General features: G+C 44.5%; 1 protein-coding gene across 2 annotated transcripts in view; it reads left to right on the top strand.

The window, feature by feature from the left end:
- TMC5 (transmembrane channel-like 5) overlaps nucleotides 1–19,489 on the top strand; it is a 98,818-nt gene that overhangs the window by 4,348 nt on the left and 74,981 nt on the right. Inside the window, exons 1-2 of one of the 2 annotated variants that reach the window (XM_011931856.1) lie at nucleotides 3,911–4,307; nucleotides 16,968–17,195. The gene's annotated coding sequence lies outside the window, so the exon portion shown is untranslated. Of the gene's footprint in view, nucleotides 1–3,910; nucleotides 4,308–16,967; nucleotides 17,196–19,489 lie in introns of those variants that run through there. The other variant, XM_011931857.1, reaches the window with a different exon arrangement.

Raw genomic sequence — 19,489 nt, forward strand, 5'->3', positions numbered from 1 at the left:
AGGATGGTCTCGATCTCCTGACCTCGTGATCCGCCCGTCTCGGCCTCCCAAAGTGCTGGGATTACAGGCTTGAGCCACCGCGCCTGGCCAATTATAGTCTTTAATGTCTGTTCTGCTTACCATGTGCCGGCTATTGTGCTAAGTCCCAGCCCTAGTCATCTAGGAACTCAGGCTCCAGAGCCAGACCACCTGGGTTAAAATCCTGCCTCTGCCACTTTCTTGCTGCGTGACCTTGGGCCAAGTTACTTAACCTCTCTGTGCTTCAAATGACTCATCTGTAAACTGGGATGATTCTAGTAGTACCTAACTCATAGGGCTGCTGTGAGGATTAAGTACAACCCACACAGAGATGGTGATAGAACAATGTAGTGATAAATGTTGGCCACTTATATATTATAATGACTTACATTTTATAGCTGAGGAAACTGAGGCAGGCTCAGGGAAATTCATAACCCATCCAATGACACAGAGCTATCCTTTCTATTCCAGTGTCTGCTCATTTATTTTCATTTCTCTCTTAATTCATGCCCCCCTCATTGTACCCCCTAATTCAATCATCAGCCTCTATCTAGGGTTCCTGCTTCCTGTGTCTGGGGCTCCCAGCATCTGCCTCTTCCAGAAGGTTCTCCCTCTTCCTCACTTCCCAAACTTGAGGAGCTCCCCAGTGACCTTGGAAATAGATCTTTTTCTTTTACTGTTCCTGTTGTTTCGCCAATTACTGACACAATACACATGCAAGTTATTTTAAAATTGTATTTATAAAAATATTTGCATAGAAGGTGAAAAACTCTGCTAATTTACCCCCGGTGATAATTGCCGCTTGGAGTTTCATGTGTGTTACTCCAGATTTCTCCCTCTCCTCCTGGGTGTAATAATAGAGATTATTTCTACTTATCTTTTAAAAAGATGGGACCATGCTATTCATACTGCATGCAATTCACAGGAGACAATTTTCAAGATTTAACTTATTTTTTTGAAAAAGTTACACTGCCACATGGTATAAAGCCCCAGAGAAACCAGGCACAGTGACTTGTAATCCCAGAGCCTTGGGAGGCTGAGGGGGGAGGATCGCTTGAGGCCAGGAGTTCGAGACCAGCCTAGGCAACATAGGGAGACCCCCATCTCAACAAAAAAAGAGAAATTAGGTGGACATAGTGGTGAGTTCCTGTAGTCCTAGCTGCTCAGGAGGCTGAGGCAAGAGGATCGCTTGAGCCTGGTCTGGGTGACAAAGCAAGACTCTGTCTCTAAAAAAGAAAAATGGAAAAAATCCAAAAGATGTCTAAGCAAATATTGAAAAGTATCCCCCTCCATGTCTGTCTCCAGCCACCCGGTTTCTCACTCTGGAAGCAACCAGTATTGCCAACTTACAGTCTACCTGCAGACGAGAAACGTATAATTACAGTTTATAGGACATATATGTGTCATAAACCGAAATATGTAAAACTCTGGTATAGTTTCTAGAAGAGGAGAAGCAGAAGGGAGAAAACTCTATTAGAGAAAATGTTGAGTTGCTGATTTCCTTGTCCCATGCAATGGAGAGCAAGGAGACGCTTCAAAGTCCACGGAACTTGGTAACATTTAGAGCAGTGGTTCTCAGGGGGAGGCAGTTTTGCCTCCCAGGGGCGTCTGCCCATTCCTGAAGACATTTTTGGTTGTCACAGCTTGCAGATGGGGTGGGGGTGGGGTGTCCTCCTGGTATCTAATAGATGGAAGCCGGGCATACTGCTAAACATCCTACAATGCACAGAACAGTCCCCCCAGCTCCCCACAACAGGCAGTTGTCTGGCCCCAAATGACAACACTGCTGGGGTTGAGAAATCCTGACTTATAGCTACAAAAGGATCAAAATTACTGCTTTGACTTCTTGCCTGGAGCTTTTTTGGCTCAGCTCCACGATGATTGGCAGGCAGAACCCCACGATCCAGGTGTTCCCAAAGTCAAATGCTGCCAGGTACTGTCCTTTCACCCAAGTCATAACAGCTCTTGAGGCAAATCAAACTATCTTCTTGGAAACCGCCACCCTCCTCCTCTCATTTCCTCTGATGACACAGTTTATAACTCAAGTCTCTTCCACAGAAGAAAATTCCATTTCTCCATTGGAAAGCCACTGTTTTCTATTCAGCGCTAATACATCAAAGATTGGGGCTGGGTGCAGTGGCTCATGCCTGTAATCCCAGCACCTTGGGAAGCCAAGGGGGGATAATCACTTAAGCCCAGTAGTTTGAGACCAGCCTGGGCAATGTAGAGAGACCCCATATCTACGAAAATTAAAAATGTTAGCCAAATGTGGTGGTACATACCTGTAGTCTCATCTCCTTGGGAGGCTGAGTGAGGCAGGAGGATCGCTTGAGCCCAAGAGTCAGGCTGCAGTGAGCTGTGATTGTACCACTGCATTCCAGCCTTGATTGACAAAGCAAGAGCCTCTCTCAAAAAAAAAAAAAAGAGGAACAGTAACTATAGACCCCAATTCTTTTTGTGAATTATAGAACTACGACATTGTTTTTTTTCTTTTAAATGATACTCCCCCAAATGCAAGTGCCATAGGAAACGGATCTTGTTTGTTCTGGCATTTGTAAAAATACAGAAATTTGATGCAGCCCTGGATTGTCTACTTCCTTCTTTATTTCTGTATGAATATAAAATTTCCTTCTCAGAGAAAACCCTTTGAGATGGATTAGCATCCCATCTGCTGGGGTTTGTCCCTGGGAATCTGAGTCTTAGGTGGCTAGAAATAATCTTAGTCCAAACTTTCTCAAATGTTAACTGATGTAGCCCTTGTCAACACTAGGAGGAGGGAGCATATATAGTTCCCACTTTGTAGGTTAATGGGGAGGAAATTGAGGCTCAGAGGAGGTGAGACATTACAGTCTTAGAGTGCCAGAGTCAGCACTGGAATTCGAGTCAACTGTCTTGAAATGTAGGCTGGTTTTATACTGCCTGTCCTTTGTTTCCAGAAGGGACATGCCATTGGTGATCATAATTACAGTGTTAAAGCTGTATGGTCCGCATGTTGCCAAAGGAGGCGGCCAGACACAGTGGCTCATGCCTGTAATCCCAGCACTTCGGCAGGCTGAGGCAGGTGGATTACCTGAGGTCAGGAGTTCAAGACCAGCCTGGCCAACATGGCGAAATCCCATCGCTACTAAAAATACAAAAATTAGCTGGGTGTAGTGGCAACACCTGTAATCCCAGCTACTTGGGAGGCTGAGGCAGGAGAATCACCTGAGCCCAGGAGGCGGAGGTTGCAGTGAGCCCAGATGGCGCCATTGCACTCTAGCCTGGGCAACACAGTGAGACTCTGTCTCCAAAAAAAAAAGAAAGAAAGAAAAAGCAAACGAAAAACGTGGCCAGGCCAGGTGGGGTGGCTTACACCTGTAATCCCAGCAGTTTTGGAGACCGAGATGGGTGGTGGATCACCTGAGCTCAGGAGTTTAAGACCAGCCTGGGCAACACAACAAAACCTCAACTCTTCAAAAAATACAAAAATTAGTCAGGCATGGTGGCTCTTACATGTGGTTCCAGCTACTTGGGAGGCTAAGGCAGGAGGATCCCTTGAGCCCAGGAGGCAGAGGTTGCAGTGAGCTGAGATCGCGCCACTGCACTCCAGCCTGGGTGAAGAGAGGCCAACCCTGTCTCAAAAAAAAAAAAAAAAAAAAGTAGCCAGTGACTGGGTCTAGTGGAGCATCACATTCTCTTCTTTGTTGGATTAATGAATTCGGGTAATCTCTTCCCACACCACTTCACTCTCTAGGGTTAAAAAAAAAAACACACAAAACGAAACTATTTACTCCCTTATGGTGTCCAAGAGATAAAATAACCTCTAGAAAGGACTTTGATATTTTTATTGAGCTGATATTACAATAATGTTAATGAGAGGGGGAAGTTAGGGCTTAGGAAGAAGGAAATGCACAACTTGGGACTTGAGTGAGGCCTTCATCGTTGCAGACTCAGTGGACAGAGGCCATAGGTGCGGCTGTGATGTCAGAGGTGGAAGACTGATTTGCATTTTCACCAGGTGAGACTGGGTTATTCATTGGTTGGTGAGGAAAGAGATGATAGCCAGGGTGGCGTAAAACAGCTATGAGCTCAGTAAATAACCCCCTCCCCGTGATCTTGGTGGCATCCTGTCCAGCCCTGTGACCACGACAACAAGGAGCAGTCTTTAAGGCAACACGGCAGAGAGGCAGAAAAAGATGGGCCTTACCGGTTAGTTAAGAAGAAAAGAGGACCTGTTGCCTGTCCCTCTAGCTTTGAACTACAAAGTAGAGGGGAATTTTATCTGGATTTTCCTGCAGAACTGAGGGCAGGTAAGAGAAGGTGCTTTGAAGGAGGCGTGGGAGGTCATGGGAATAATGGGGAACGCTTGGGAACATGTCAGGGAAGGAGGACAGAAACTGAGGCTGTCCTATTGCTTATTGCCAGACAAGGGCACAGATTTGAGGCACAACAGATATTTGTTAGAGGAAAGAATGACCATGGGGAAATGGGAGGCAAGAGAGTGTTGATTATGAGAACAAGCCCTGGGGTTGTCTGCTTGAGTTGGAATCTGGGCTTCCCTACGTCTAACTGTGGGATTCTGGGTCAGTTATTGTATGTTTCTGGCCTTGGTTTCCTTGTCTGTATAATGGGTAGTGTGCCAAAAAGCTCCCACTTCCACAGGTGGATATCAGAGCTAATAAGAAAATACGGTACACGACAAACATGCAATAAATGTGACCTGTATGTCTGGGGGTGTCTACTGGAGCATCATGTTCTAGAAGAATTCTTTGCTGGATGAGTGAATTCACATGGTCTCTCCCAATGCTACTTCATTCTCTGGGGTTTAAAAAAAATCTGTTTACTTCTTTATGGTGTTCAAGAAACAATAACTTCTCATTTTCTCATGCTTCTCATTTTTCTCATCCTTCTCTTCTTCCTCTGATAAGTGATTTTTGTGTTGCTTTTTGTTTCTTGTTTGTTTGTTTGTTTGTTTGAGACAGTATCTCACTCTGTTGCCCAGGCTGGAGTGCAGTGGTGAAATGCTAGCTAACTGCAGCCTTGATCTCCCGGGCTCAAACAATCCTCCTGCTTCAGCCTCCTAAGTAACTGAGACCACTGGCACATGCCACCATGCCTGCCTACCTTTATGATTTTTAGTAGAGACAAGGTCTCACTATATTGCCTAGGATGATCTCAAACTCCTAAGCTCAAGCGATCCTCCTGCCTCAACCTCCCAAAGTGCTGGCATTACAGGAATGAGCCACCATGCACTGCTAACAATGATGTTGTTGTTGATTATGATGATCCAAGCCCAGCATATGCAATCAGAGAGGTATGGTTTGAATCTCACTGTGCCTCTGTTTAGCTGTGTGACCTTGAGTGAGTTACTTAACCTCTCTGGGTCTCAATGGAATCATAAAATTGGGATAGTAATACCTCCACATAAAGTTGTTTGAGCATTCAGTTGCTAATACATGTGAAGGGCATAGCCCTGTGCCTGGCATGCATATCAGCACTCAATAAATAGTGCTGTCTTCATGCTTATTACTGTTGTTGTTATTATTAACCTATTATTATCATCGTTAGTGTTTGACTAGATTCTTTCTACACTAGAGAGGGGAAGAGAAGCTCAGTGGAAATGAATGTTAAAAGTAGGGTTTATTGTCATATTTTGCCAGGAAAGGTCCTGTCCCCAGAAGACCGGGTCAAGTTCAAGCTATAGAAATCTTCATAAACACTTAATGAACAACTCAATGAATCATATTTGCCAAGATTTTTCAGGATGATGTGGGAGGAGGTGATCCTATTATTGCTCAGGTTATTTCCAGGCACCTAACGTTCATCGTTCCCAGAGATAAATCACAGCTGCTAGAATGCTAATCATCAGAGATGGTCATTTCTGTGAAGGCATTCATAGGGAAAAGAATATTTGTAGGGAGTGTAGTGGTGTGATCATAGCTCATTGCGGCCTTGAACTTCTGGGCTTGAGTGATCCTTCTGCCTTAGCCTCCTAAGTAGCTGGGACTACAGGTGTGCACCACCATGAACGATTAAAAATCAACTAATTTTAGGCTGGGCGTGGTGGGTCACGCCTGTAATCCCAGCACTTTGGGAGGCTGAGGAGGGTGGATCACGAGATTAGGAGATCGAGACCATCCTGGCCAACATGGTGAAACCCTGTCTCTACTAAAACACACACAAAAAACTAGCCAGGCATGCTGGCACGCACCTGTAGTCCCAGCTACTGGGGAGGCTGAGGCAGGAGAATCACTTGAACCCGGGTGGTGGAGGTTGCAGTGAGCCGAGATTGCGCCACTGCACTCCAACCTAGTGACAGAGCAAGACTCTGTCTCAAAAAAATAAATAAATAAAAAAAACTCAACTGATTTTAAAATTTTCTGTAGTGACAGTTTCACTCTGTCCCCCAGGCTGGAGTGCAGTGGCATGATCATAGCACACTGCAGCCTCAACTTCCTGGTTTCAAGTCATCATCCAGGCTCAGCCTCCTGGGTAGCTGGGACTAATGGCTGCATGCCACTGTGCTCAGCTAATTGTTAAAATTTTTTGTAAAGTCAGGGTCTTGCTATGTCACCTAGGCTGGTCTCCAACTCCTGGTATCAAGCAATCCTCCTGCCTCAGCCTCCCAAAGCCCCAGGATTACAGGAGTGAGCCATCTTGCCTGGCTGAACATGGGTATCATTTAAAAGAAAAAAAAGATAGTCCTGTGTTTAGAATTCGCCAGAAGAATTGGAAGCCCATAGTCACAGTTCCCAGCCTTTGATGTGTTAGCACCCACATCCAGTGCAAAACAGTGGCTTTCCAAAGGAGAAATGGAATTTTATCCTGTGTCAGAGACTTGAGTTATAAATTATACAATCAGAGGAAAGGACTTAAAATGAGAGGAGGTGAGTGGGTATCTCCAAGAAAATGGTTTAGGTCACCCCAAGAATTGTCATTCCTGAGGTGAGGTAACAGGACCTGGCAGTATGAGACTCATGGACACCTGGATCGCAAGGTTCTGTCTGTCAGTCAGTGTGACACTGAGAAAGATCAGAGCTAGAGCCAGAGCCAACAGCACAAAGCAGTAATTCTGATCTTGTCTGTTTTTAACATGTCGATTTTTTTTTCATCATGGGTTTTTTTTTGCATTTATTTTTATTTTTAAAAGTATTATGTTAAAATATTATTTATTTTAATGATATGGTATGTCCCCACCCAAATCTCATCTTGAATTATAGCTACCATAATCCTCACATGTCATGAAAGGGACACCATGGGAGGTAATTGAATCATGGGGGTGGGTTTTTCTCATGCTGTTCTCATGATAGTGAATAAGTCTCAGGAGATCTGGTGGTTTTATAAAGGGCAGTTCCCTTGCACACGTGCTCTTGCCTGCTGCCACGTAAGACATGCCTTTGCTCCTCCTTTGCCTTCCACCATCATTATGAGGCCTCCCCAGCCATGTGGAACTGTGAGTCCATTAAACCTCTTTTTCTTTATAAGTTACGCAGTCTCAGGTATGAAAATGGATGATATATATGATTACTGGGACTTCTGGCCCCCTTTAAATTTGCATCCCAGCTCAACATTTATCTTACTTCCTCACCCTAGTCCTGGCCCTGCTGCAAACAGCATTGAATCTAGAAACTTCCCAAGCTTGATGTCATACTTACCCAGCATAGGAGAAAAGGTAGCAGAATTCAAGAGGTGAATGTGGAACAAATCAGAGTTGAAAAAAGAAAATTTGAGCTAGGTATGTTTGGCATACACCTGTAGTCGCAGCTACTCGGGAGGTTGAGGCAGGAGGATGGCTTGAGCCTAGGAGGTCCCATCACTGCACTCTAGCCTGGATAACAGAATGAGACTCCATCTCTTAAAAAAAAAGAGAGAGAGAGAGAGAGAGAGGGCTGGGCATGGTGACTCATGCCTGTAATCCCAGCACTTTGGGAGGCCGAGACGGGTGGATCATGAGGTCAGGAGATCGAGACCATCCTGGCTAACACGGTGAAACCCCGTCTCTACTAAAAATACGAAAACTAGCCGGGCGAGGTGGCGGGCGCCTGTGGTCCCAGCTACTTGGGAGGCTGAGGCAGGAGAATGGCGTAAACCCGGAAGGCGGAGCTTGCAGTGAGCTGAGATCCGGCCACTGCACTCCAATCCAGGCGACAGAGCAAGACTCCGCCTAAAAAAAAAAAAAAAAAAATACAAAATATTAGCTGGGCATGGCAGTGCATACCTGTAGTCCCAGCTACTCGGGAGGCTGAGGCAAGAGAATCGCTTGAACCCAGGAGGTGGAGGTTGCAGTGAGCTGAGATCGTGCCACTACACTCCAGCCTGGGCAACAGAGCTAGACTCCATCTCAAAAATAAATAAATAAATAAATAAGAGAGAGAGAGAGAGAGAGAGAGAGAGAAGAGAGAATTTGCTATGACTCAAAGATATTTAAAGGGGGGAAAAAGAGAGAGAGAAAGAATTTGCTTTTCTGCTTCCCTGAGTGGGGTGAAAAGAGGGACATTTAGTATACTGTATTTCAAAGGAATGCCCTGCTTCCAAACTGCTTTCCAGGTGTCTCCATTTACTTAGGGACCTGGATTGCTTGGAAACCTCCCTAGTCGTATGTTTGCAGTTTTAAGTACTTACTTAATTTATCTTTTTTATTTGGAAATCACGTTTTATTTTCAAAAAATTATAAGCCGCTGGGTATGGTGGTTCACGTCTGTTGTAGTCCAAGCACTTTGGGAGGCCAGGGTGGGAGGATCTCTTGAGCCCAGGCATTAGAAATCAGCCTGGGTGCAACTCTGTCTCTACAAAAAAATTTAAAAATAGGCCAGGCCCAGTGGCTCATGCCTGTCATCCCAGCACTTTGGGAGGCCGAGGTGGGTGGATCATGAGGTCTGGCCTGGGCAACATGGTGAAACTCCGTCTCTACTAAAAATACAAAAAATTAGCTGGGCGTAGTGGTGGGCACCTGTAATTCCAGCTACTCGGGAGGCTGAAGCAGGAGAATTGCTTGAATCCAGGAGGCGGAGGTTGCGGTGAGCTGAGATTGTGCCATTGCATTCCAGCCTGGGCAACAGAGCGAGACTCAGTCTTGACATTAATTAATTAATTAAAAAATAAAAATTCAGCTGGTCATGGTGGCATGTGCGTGTGTTGCCAGCTGCTCACGAGGCTGAGGTCGGAGGATCACTGGAGCCCAGGAGTTAGAGGCTCCAGTGAACTATGGTTGCACCGCTGCACTTATCCCTTTTCCTTTCTCTTCCTTCTCCCATTCTGTTCTCTCCTAATTTTGTTTCATTTTTTATATTTTGTTGTTTCCTTCATAGCGATAAATCAGGATATCTCAACTTTTTTATGACTGACACATTGGACCAGACCATTCTTGGCTGTAGGGGCTGTCTTGTGCATTAGAGGAGGTTTAACAGCATCCCTGCCTCTAACCACTTGATACCAATAGCACACTCACTGCAGCTGTGACAACCAAAATTTGCCAGACTTTGCTCAGTGTCCCTTGGGGACAAAATCACTCCCAGTTGAGGACCACTGCCAATGATGACGTCCTTACAGTTCCTGAAACTTGGACAGCGTCGCTGACCCTACATTTCATGGGAGAAGGAATTTAGCACCTTAACATTTTCCTCTAATAAAGTTCTTCCCCCTGCATTTCCCCACTTCTAAAAATTATTTTTTATATATTGTGGTTTACAAACTTGCTTTTTGTGTCTTACAAAGTACAATGTTTCTTGCATTGTAGGTTGAATACTACGAAAAAGGTTTTTTCCTACTGTACTTTCAACAAAGAACACTTCTGTGACCAGATATTGGCGGGGGTTGAGGGGTCCACACCGACCAAGTCTCCAACACCAGCTGGGTGCCCCACAATTTATTATTATTATTATTATTATGTTGAGATAATCTTTTTTTTTTTTCTTCTTCTTTTTTTTTTGAGACGGAGTCTCGCTCTGTCACCCAGCCTGGAGTGAGTGGCCCGATCTCAGCTCACTGCAAGCTCCGCCTCCCGGGTTTACGCCATTCTCCTGCCTCAGCCTCCCGGGTAGCTGGGACCACAGGCGCCGCCACCTCGCCCGGCTAGTTTTTTTTTTGTAGTTTTTAGTAGAGACGGGGTTTCTCCATGTTAGCCAGGATGGTCTCGATCTCCTGACCTCGTGATCCGCCCGTCTCGGCCTCCCAAAGTGCTGGGATTACAGGCTTGAGCCACCGCGCCCGGCCGAGATAATCTTGCTCTGTTACCCAGGCTGGAGTGCAGTGGTGCCATCTTGGCTCACCGCAATCTCCACCTCCCAGGTTCAAGTGATTCTCCTGCCTCAGCCTTCCAAGTAGCTGGAACTACAGGCATGTGCCACCACACCTGGCTAATTGTTTTGTATTTTTCGTAAAGAGAGCATTTTGCCATGCTCGCCAGGCTTGTCTCAAACTCCTGACCTCAGGTAGTCTGCCCACCTCAGCCTCCCAAGGTGCTGGGATTACAAGTGTTAACCACCACACCCGCCACCACCATTTTATTGAATTCCAACATAATCTGACTGGAGTTAGCGTCAGAACCCACAGGTTAACAGCTCAGCCCCACAAGACTGCTTCTCAACTTTAGACACCAATTTCGAGTCCTGGCCTTGGGAACTTCTGACCAACTGACTGTAAAGTAGAAGTTTCTGGGACTCTTCCACAGGTTCGATTATTTTCTAGAATGGCTCACAGAACTCAGGGAAACCTTTACTTACGTTTACCTGTGTATTATAAAGAATATGATAGGCTGGGAGTGGTGGCTCATGCCTGTAATCCCAGCACTTTGGGAGGCCAAGGCGGGTAGATCACCTGAGGGCAGGCGTTAGAGACCAGCCTGGCCAACATGGCGGAAACCGGTCTACAAAAAATACAAAAATTAGATGGGCATGGTGGCGGACCCCTGTAATCCCAGCTACTTAGGGAGGCTGAGGCAGGAGAACCACTTCAACCCAGGAGGCAGAGGTTGCAGTGAGCCGAGATGGCGCCGTTGCCCTCCGGCCTGGGTGACAAGAGTGAAAATTTGTCTTTAAAAAAAAAAAAAAAAAGAATATGATAAAGGATACAGGTGAACAGCCAGGTGAAGGAGTACACAGGGTGAGTTCCAGAAGAGTCCTAAGTTCAGGAGCTTCTGTCCCAATGAGTTGGAGTGTGTCATTCTCTAAGAATGTGGATGTGTTCAACCTGGAAGATCTCTGACCTCTTCACTGAGGGTTTTTATGGAGGCTCCGTTGATTATTAAGTCAACCTCCAGTCCTTTTCTCGTTCCTGGAGGATGAGGGGCGAGGCTGAAAGTTGCAAGCTTCTAACCCTGGCTTGGTCTTTCTGGTGACCAGCCTCCATCCAGGAGCCCCTGTTGAAAGCTGCCTCATTAAAACAAAAGACATTCCCATCACCCAGGAATTTCCAAGAGATTAGGAGCTCCATTTTAGGAACCAGAACCAAAGACCAAATATTAGAACAAAAGACGCTCCCATCACCTAGGAAATTCCAACATTTTAGGAGCCTGTGCGGGAAACCTGGAATAAAGACCAAAGATGTATTTCTTATCACAAATTGCACTATCACAGGTAGATTATAAAAGATGAAAACTACCTGGTTTCAAAGCTGTGGTTATGTGTGCATTAGAGAAGTTGAGTTCCTAGAAAGGGACAGCTAATTCTATGTCACTTTATGTCACTTAATCTGAATCTGTGGTTCAGGTGAACTGAGTTTGCTGTTAGTTTAGTTTAGTTTTGTTTTTTTAATTGTGCACCCTTGATTGCGCACAGGCAGGTCAGAGTTTAGTTTATTCATATCCGGTTCTGACTTTCTTTACAGCTTTTAGAGGATTGCTTGTTTTGGGGTTTCTATTTGTCTTTGATTTTTTTTGTTGTTGACAGAGAAAATATACACAGCTTTACTGTATCTCTGAAGTCACCCCTGTTCTTACTCATTCTCTTTGTTGGGTGGTGTAATTTGGACCAACTGTTTTCTAGAGCTGGGGCACAGCTGTTATCCTGGGATTTCTTTCCATTGTCTCTTGAATATCATTTCTCCCTTTCTTTCAAATGCCTTCTTCATCTTGCTTTAGCTTTTCCTCAAGCGTTTTACGTATGTATGCATGCATGTATGTCTGTATATATGTATGTATGTATGTATTTGTTTATTTATTCCTGCTACCTTTCCCAGACCCGGTGGTAGAAAACAGGGAGGATCCCTAGCCAAAGGGAGCATTAAACTTTATCATTTTTCACTGTTCCTAGCAGGATTCTGAGCACACTGACAGTGGGGAAGGAAAGAAGACAGGTTTCTGTAGCCTACAGGTCTCCAGTAAGCAGACCTGTAGACAGATCTCTGTCATCCAGGTTCGAGTGCAGTGGCATGACCTCAGCTCACTGCAACCTCTGCCTCCCGGGTTCAAGGGATTCTCCCACCTCAGCCTTCCAAGTAGCAGGGATTACAGGCATGCACCACCACACTCAGCTCATTTTTGTATTTTTAGTAATGACAGAGTTTCACCATGTTGGCCAGGCTGGTCTCAAACTCCTGACCTCAGGTGAGCCGCCCGCCTTGGCCTCCCAAATCGCTGGGATTACAGGTGTGAGCCACTCACCCAGCCAATAGCACCTATTTCTAAGGCTATGGTAAGATTTAAATGGGCTAATGCCTGTCCAGTTCTTATAACAGTGCCTGGCACAGATACATACATTGTTTTGTTATCATTGGTTTCTATTTTGTGTTTTTCTCTCTGCAAATCCAGAGCAATAATACTTGGGGTGTGTTATATAATACTTGTTTAAGCATTATAGGACTATTATAAGAATCTGAATTAGTCTCATAAAGAGCTATGCTTCTGACCCCCAAGGTGGATCCAGAAGGAGGTTCTTTTTCCTCTAAAAGAGGGAGACTTGATGCAGACCCATGCATGCAGAATGTGCATAAAAGTCACCCCAGCTTCATTGCCTCCTGCCACCTTTCCCAGACCCAGTGGTAGAGAACAGGGAGGATCCCTAGCCTAAGGGAGCATTAAACTTTGTCATTTTTCACCGTTCCTGGCAGGATTCTGAGCACACTGACAGTGGGGAAGGAAAGAGGACGGATTTCTGTAGCCTACAGGTCTCCAGTAAGCAGCATCCTTTCTTGTCGGATAGTAGAAGAGCCCACTCTTAGCAGATCTCAGTGGGTGCAAGAGCCGGGATGGGCACCTTGACTTGTCTCCAGCTGTCCCAGAGAGGGGGGGTCCTCCTTCTTCTGGGGTGGGATGGAGCCATCCAGCCAAGCAAGAAGTAGCCAAGAAGCACAAGCAACCCACAAACCCACTTTTTGTTTTGTTTTGCTTTAAAAAGCAATTTAATCATCTTAAAACATTTTTTATTGCTTCTCTTTTTTTTTAAATGCTCACCTTCTATGTGATGGTAATGAATCTACTTTTTTCCGCCCCCCTCTCTCCCTGCTCCTCGCTGGCTGATCTGCAGCGATTCTTAAACTTTGGCACATAAAGGAATCACTTAGGAAACCCGATAAAAAGCTAAATTCTCAGGTCCCACTTGAGATTTAGTGAATGAAAACTTCTGGGAATGGGACCTGGGCTGGGTGGTCTTCCTGGTACTGATGGGGTTTTAGCACAGAACTTCTAGTGCTAAAACTGGGGAAGTCCTGGATAAACTGGGACGTTGGTCACCTGAGGATCCATGTGCCCCCCTCTCCAGCAGGCTCCCAAGTGACTCCCATGGGCACCCAAGCTTGGTGTTGTCAGATGCACCCTCATCAATAATGTCTTAAATGTTGGAGTTCCGGCTGGGCACAATGGCTCACACCTGTAATCCCAGCACTTTGGGAGGCCAAGGCCAGCGGATCACTTGAGGCCAAGAGTTCAAGACCAGCCTGGGAAACATGGTGAATTAAATTAAAGTTAATTAAAATTAAATTTAATAGCTGGGCACAGTGGCTCACACCTATAATCCCAGCTACTCAAGAGGCTGAGATGCAGGAATCACTTGTGTCCAGGAGTTCGAGGCTGCAGTGAGCTATCATCGTGCCATTGCACACCAGCCTGAGTGACAGAACGAGACCCTATCTCTGAAAGAAGAAAAATACATAAACAATTTAGTTTCTCAATCTAGTTCCCGAGCTAGCCATATTTGATGTGTTCCCATAGCTACATGTGGCTAGTGGCTGCCATATTGGATATGTAGATAGAGAACCATTTCATCAGCGTAGAAAGTTCGGTTGGACAGCATTGCCCTAGATCAAGGTTTGTCAACCTTGGCACTCTTGGCATTTGGGGCCAAATAATTTTCTATTGTGGGGAGACTAGTCTTGTAAATTTTAGGATGTTTAGCAGCTACCTACTAGATGCCAACATCACACCCCCTGCTACAGTTGTGACAACCAAAAATGTCGCCACACATTGCCAAATGTGCTCTCAGAGGCAAAATTGCCCCCTCTTGAGAACCACTGCTCTGGATCTATAGTTTCTGCCACTCTCTTTCTAAAATAGAATGAAAGCCAGCTGCATACTGCGTACTTCAAACAGAACATCAGCACCCGAATGCAAACATTGTACTGCGATTCAATTGCATCCACCAGCTTTACATCTAAGGCCTGTGAGCTTCACCCACCTTGGGGACTGTCTTAGGAGAAAGTCTTGTTACAAAGTAGCATTAATCAAGTGGGCTCACAGTTATAGTTAAGGTAAAACTTCTGGGAGGAGTTTAGTCCATGAACTTCCTTCCAAGAAAGGATCATGGTAAAAGGGGAGGAATCTTAGCTAGCAGAAGGAGATCTGACAGGCTTCAAATATCCTCGTAAAATAAAAGAATCTTCTCATTCTAGCTTTTTTAAAAACAAATTTTACTTGTGAAGATTAATTGGTGACATTTGCCAATTCTTTCTTCCCAAATTTCCTTTTTTTTTTTTTTTTTTTTTTTTGAGACAACATCTTGTTCTATTGCCCAAGCTGGAGTGCAGTGGCATGATCATAGCTCACTGCAGCCTCAAATTCCCAGCCTCCAATGATTGCGCTGGCTCAGCCTCTGAAAGTACTGCGATTACAAGCTTGAGCCACCTCACTTGGCCCCAGTTCTCGTTTAAAAAATATATTAGAACTCATGTTAATTCGGTGTTATAAGAGGCATTTGTTACTTCAGTAGTAAACACAATACCTTAGACTATTTCCTTGAAGGATTTTTTGCCATGTTTAGGTGATGCCTTTCAAGCGATTAAAATTCATTTTTCATTTTCTAGCTTCTGACTCTTTCTCACTCATTTAACAAGCTAAAAATCTTACATTCTCTTTACATTACCTTTCCTTGGGAATTGAATAAATATCTTGAAAACAGAAAATTCCTTACAGAAAGGAAAACAAGCAAACAAAAAGCAAAAAGAAAAGAGGATGTGACTATTTTGCTGTATTTGTGTTTTCCTTTGTTTGTTTGTTTGTTTGTTTTGTTTCCTTGAGACAGAGTCTCTTTCTCTGTTGCCCAGGCTGGAGTGCAGTGGCATGATCTCGGCTTACTGCAACCTCCGCCTTCCAGATTCAAGCGATTCCTGTGCCTCAGCCTCCCAAGTAGTTGGGATTACAGGTGCGAGTCACCATGCCTGGCTCCTTTTCTTATTTTCAGTAGAGATGGGTTTTTGCCATGTTAGCCAGGCTGATCTCCAATTCCTGGCCTCAAGTGATCCACCCATCTTGGCCTCCCAAAGTGCTGGGATTACAGGCGTGATTGCTGTCTTGAAATCATAGACCTTATTTTCTAAGCATAGACCTCATTTTCTTAGGCTCTAAGGAGTCTAAGTGTATGACTGTGAAGGTACCTGAGACTCGGAAAAGCCAACACGTATCTCACACTAACAAATGTTTACTTACGGGAAGGCTTTGTTAACTGAGTGATGGAAGCTATTGCTCTTACATAGAGACTATTGACATTACCTTTATTTCCTGGTCCTAAACATTACACACTGCAGATAAAGGAGTTCCTAGGTGTTTATTTGTCATGGCGTTGAGACTGATAGCCAAAGTAATCATTACACTAATACGGCAAACCCAGAAAGAGCAATGAAGAGCAGGCAAGCAAATGAAATCAACGTCTCTGCTGAAATATGCCTGTGTGTGAGCGTCCCATGACCTGGTGCTCCGGCAACCGCTTGCCCACGTGTGGGGGCCATCATCCTTGTGTTGGAGTTGTCGGTCCAAGATCAAGTGCCTGCAGAAAGAATGGGAGCTTCCAGAACTGCTAATGTGAAACTTTGGTTGAAATGAGATACCTGGGAATGAGCGATTTCTTCTTTCTAAATTCTTTTCCATTGCCTTTCAAGAATTCTTAGAATTAGCTGGTCTTGAACTCCTGACCTCAGGTGATCCACCTGCCTCGGCCTCCCAAAGTAATAGGATTATGGCAGGAACCACTGTGCCTGGCCCAAATTTCCCCTTTTCATAAGGACACAAGTCATGTTGCATTAGGTCCCACCCCAGTGAACTTATTTTAGCTTGATTACCTCCACCAAGTCCTGTTACCTCCACCAAGTCCTACTTAAAAATCAGGTCACATTTTGAAGTACTGAGGACTGGGACTTGAACATACCTTTTTGAGGGGATGCAGCTCAACTCATAACAGTGGTCACAGTATGAACAGCATGCCCTGGAAAGTCACACATCACATTTATGATAGTGGTATCTTCCAGACGGGGAAGAGGACACTATGGAAAATTGGATTAGGAAGAGGTATTAGAGACCTTCACCAGTAATGTTTTATTTCCTTAATAAAACACATCCAAGTCTGGAATTAATATGAAGAGGATTATCATGAGTTAATATTTGATCTTCTCTGTGCTTCACTGTAGTCTAATGTTTCAAGTTTTTAAGAGAAGAGAAAACAGGAAGCCATATGAGCCAGTGTTTTCTGCTTCCAAATGCACAGGATTGGGTTGTACAGTATGAGCCCATCTTTTATGGAAGTTTAAGTCCTCTGTCTTCTGATTTTCAGGACATGAGGCTCTGCCTGCAGTCAGCAACTTGGAATATTCAGACTTCAGACCAGCGTCACAGATTATAACCATCCTTAAATCACCCGCAGCCCAGCTCCCATCAAAAGCCAGCCTGCAAGACCCATGGGCACGTGACTCCAGTGTTCCCAACGACATCTTAAGATCAAGTTGGTTTGCGCAACGTTAGCAGCTATTTGGGACAAAGCAAGAACAACAAGGGTAAAAAAGTAAGTTTTCATACAGCTGAATTTATTCAGTTAAATGAACTACCCTGCCTTTTGAGATAGGGTCTCCCTCTCTTTTTTTTTTTAATGTCCATAAAATGTTTTATGAGATAATGGTGATAGTCATTTGTGATAGCTGCCGTTGCCTTTAATGTCCTTAGATGGCAAAACAGAATTTTAGTGGGACTAATTTATTTCCCTCTCCCCACTCTCTGCAATAAAAACAATTTTTTTTTTTTTTTTTTTGAGACAGAGTCTCCCTCTGTCGCCAGGCTGGAGTGCAGTGGCGCGGTCTCAGCTCACTGCAACCTCCAACTCCCTGGTTCAAGCGATTCTTCTGCCTCAGCCTCCCGAGTAGCTGAGATTATAGGCACGTGCCACAGCAAAAACAATTTTTTAATAATCAGTTGGTCTGTTTTAAGTCAAATAAATGATGGTTCATTGGAACTAGTTAAGAGCTTCTGTAGAATCATTTTCATAATTTTAACTGTGGGTCTTAAGTATGTAGGGATCTTGTATCATTTACAGGATCATCACTAGCATATAGAACGTTGATTTCATTTACGTTGAGAGGTTAATCATGGGTTCTGTCATGACAAAGTTCACCCCGTTAGAAGACAAAACGTGGGGGCCGGGTGCGGTGGCTCATGCCTGTAATCCCAGCACTTTGGGAGGCCGAGGCAGGTGGATCGCCTGAGGTCAGGACTTCAAAAGCAGCCTGGCCAGCATACTGAAACCCAGTCTCTACTAAAAATACAAAAAATTAGCTGGATGTGGTGGCAGGCGCCTATGATCCTAGCTACTCAGGAGGCTGAGGTAGGAGACTCGCTTGAACCCAGGAGGCTCACGCTTGCCATGAGCCAACATCGCACCATTGCACTACAGCCTGGGCAAGAGGAGGAGTGACACTCTGTCTCAAAAAAAAAAAAAAAAGAAGAAGAAGAAGACAAAACGTACGGCTGAAATTGGACGTTGTGGCCTTGTTTTGCCTCTCTTGGGGCAACTTCCTGCTCTTGGTGCTCGTCAGTTTGCTGCTTTGTAAGGCCCTGGTTTCTCTTTCGTGTCTTTCAGGTAATAAATGGCCTCAATTAGAAAAATTAACCTTTGGACAATTTACAGGCTGCATGATCACATGTTCTAGCCAGGCCCGGGGCGGGAGATGGGAAAAGGAGATTAAAGACAAGAATCATAGCTGGCCATCTTCTGCTGGCACCTGTAGATCTAAAGCATTCTTTGTGACAGTTCCATGGTATTCCACAGTGCAGATGTCCTGTGACTGATTCAGCCCATCCCCTGAAAATTGATGAATTTTTGAATTGCTCCCAGTTTTTTGTCATTATACACAAAACTTGGCCTGACAATCCTTAGTGATTCTGGCTGAGCATCTGGGTTTCGTAAGATCATTTTGATGGTGCAGAGCAGAACTCGTGGGTGGCTGACCTGGCCTTATGTTAGCTTGAGGCTGGGAGAAGTGGGAGGCAGCAGAGAGCCAGGTAAGTAGCTTGAATGTGACCTCATCCATATTCTAGGATGTAATTGATCCCTTGAAGATTTCTGAATTAGCTGAATGACAAACACAAGATATTTGGATGACCCATTCAAACCAGGAAGCCTTGCAACATCAAGTAAGGAGTCCTCAATTAACAGCCTTAGAAGACATGTCATTGCTTGGGCATGTGATTGAAAACCATTCAAACAGTGAAGTGAGAAACCCTAAATGGGATATGAAAAGGAGGACTTGAAATAGATGGTTCAATAGCCCTTATTGAGGAGATGCTAGAGAGACAAAAACTAGGGAGAAAAAAGTAAGATAGTACCCTCTTGGTGCTTTTTCCAAGGCAACAGGAAACAGTATCATTCCTTTGAACCTACAGGATCTCTCATTTACTCCTCTCATAGTTAACAGGAAGCTAAGGGTAAGGTTCTCAGAAGGCCACTCCCACTTCATTTGACATCAATGTGAGACTATTTCCTTATGGCCATTTCCTCCTCTCTCTTCCCCAATCTTTTTCTGTGGGTTTAGCTCTTTGTTTGTTTAGGTATTTGTTGCAGTGCGAGTGGTAGTGGTTAGAGCATTTGTTCCCAACTGTGAAACAGATGTGCAATACACAAGCTCTTGTCAAATGACATTGAAACAGAGAACTGTCCAACAGACTTGAAGCTAATTGTTGGCTGATCACATATAACATCCATCTATCTATCTATCTATCATCTATCTACCCATCTGTGTATCTGTTTATCTATCTAATCTATGTGTATTTTTGTATGTGTGTTATACAAATGTGTGTATATATATA

This window comes from Colobus angolensis, unplaced genomic scaffold (assembly GCF_000951035.1).
Source record: "Colobus angolensis palliatus isolate OR3802 unplaced genomic scaffold, Cang.pa_1.0 Scaffold92, whole genome shotgun sequence".
Taxonomy (NCBI): Eukaryota; Metazoa; Chordata; class Mammalia; order Primates; family Cercopithecidae; genus Colobus; species Colobus angolensis.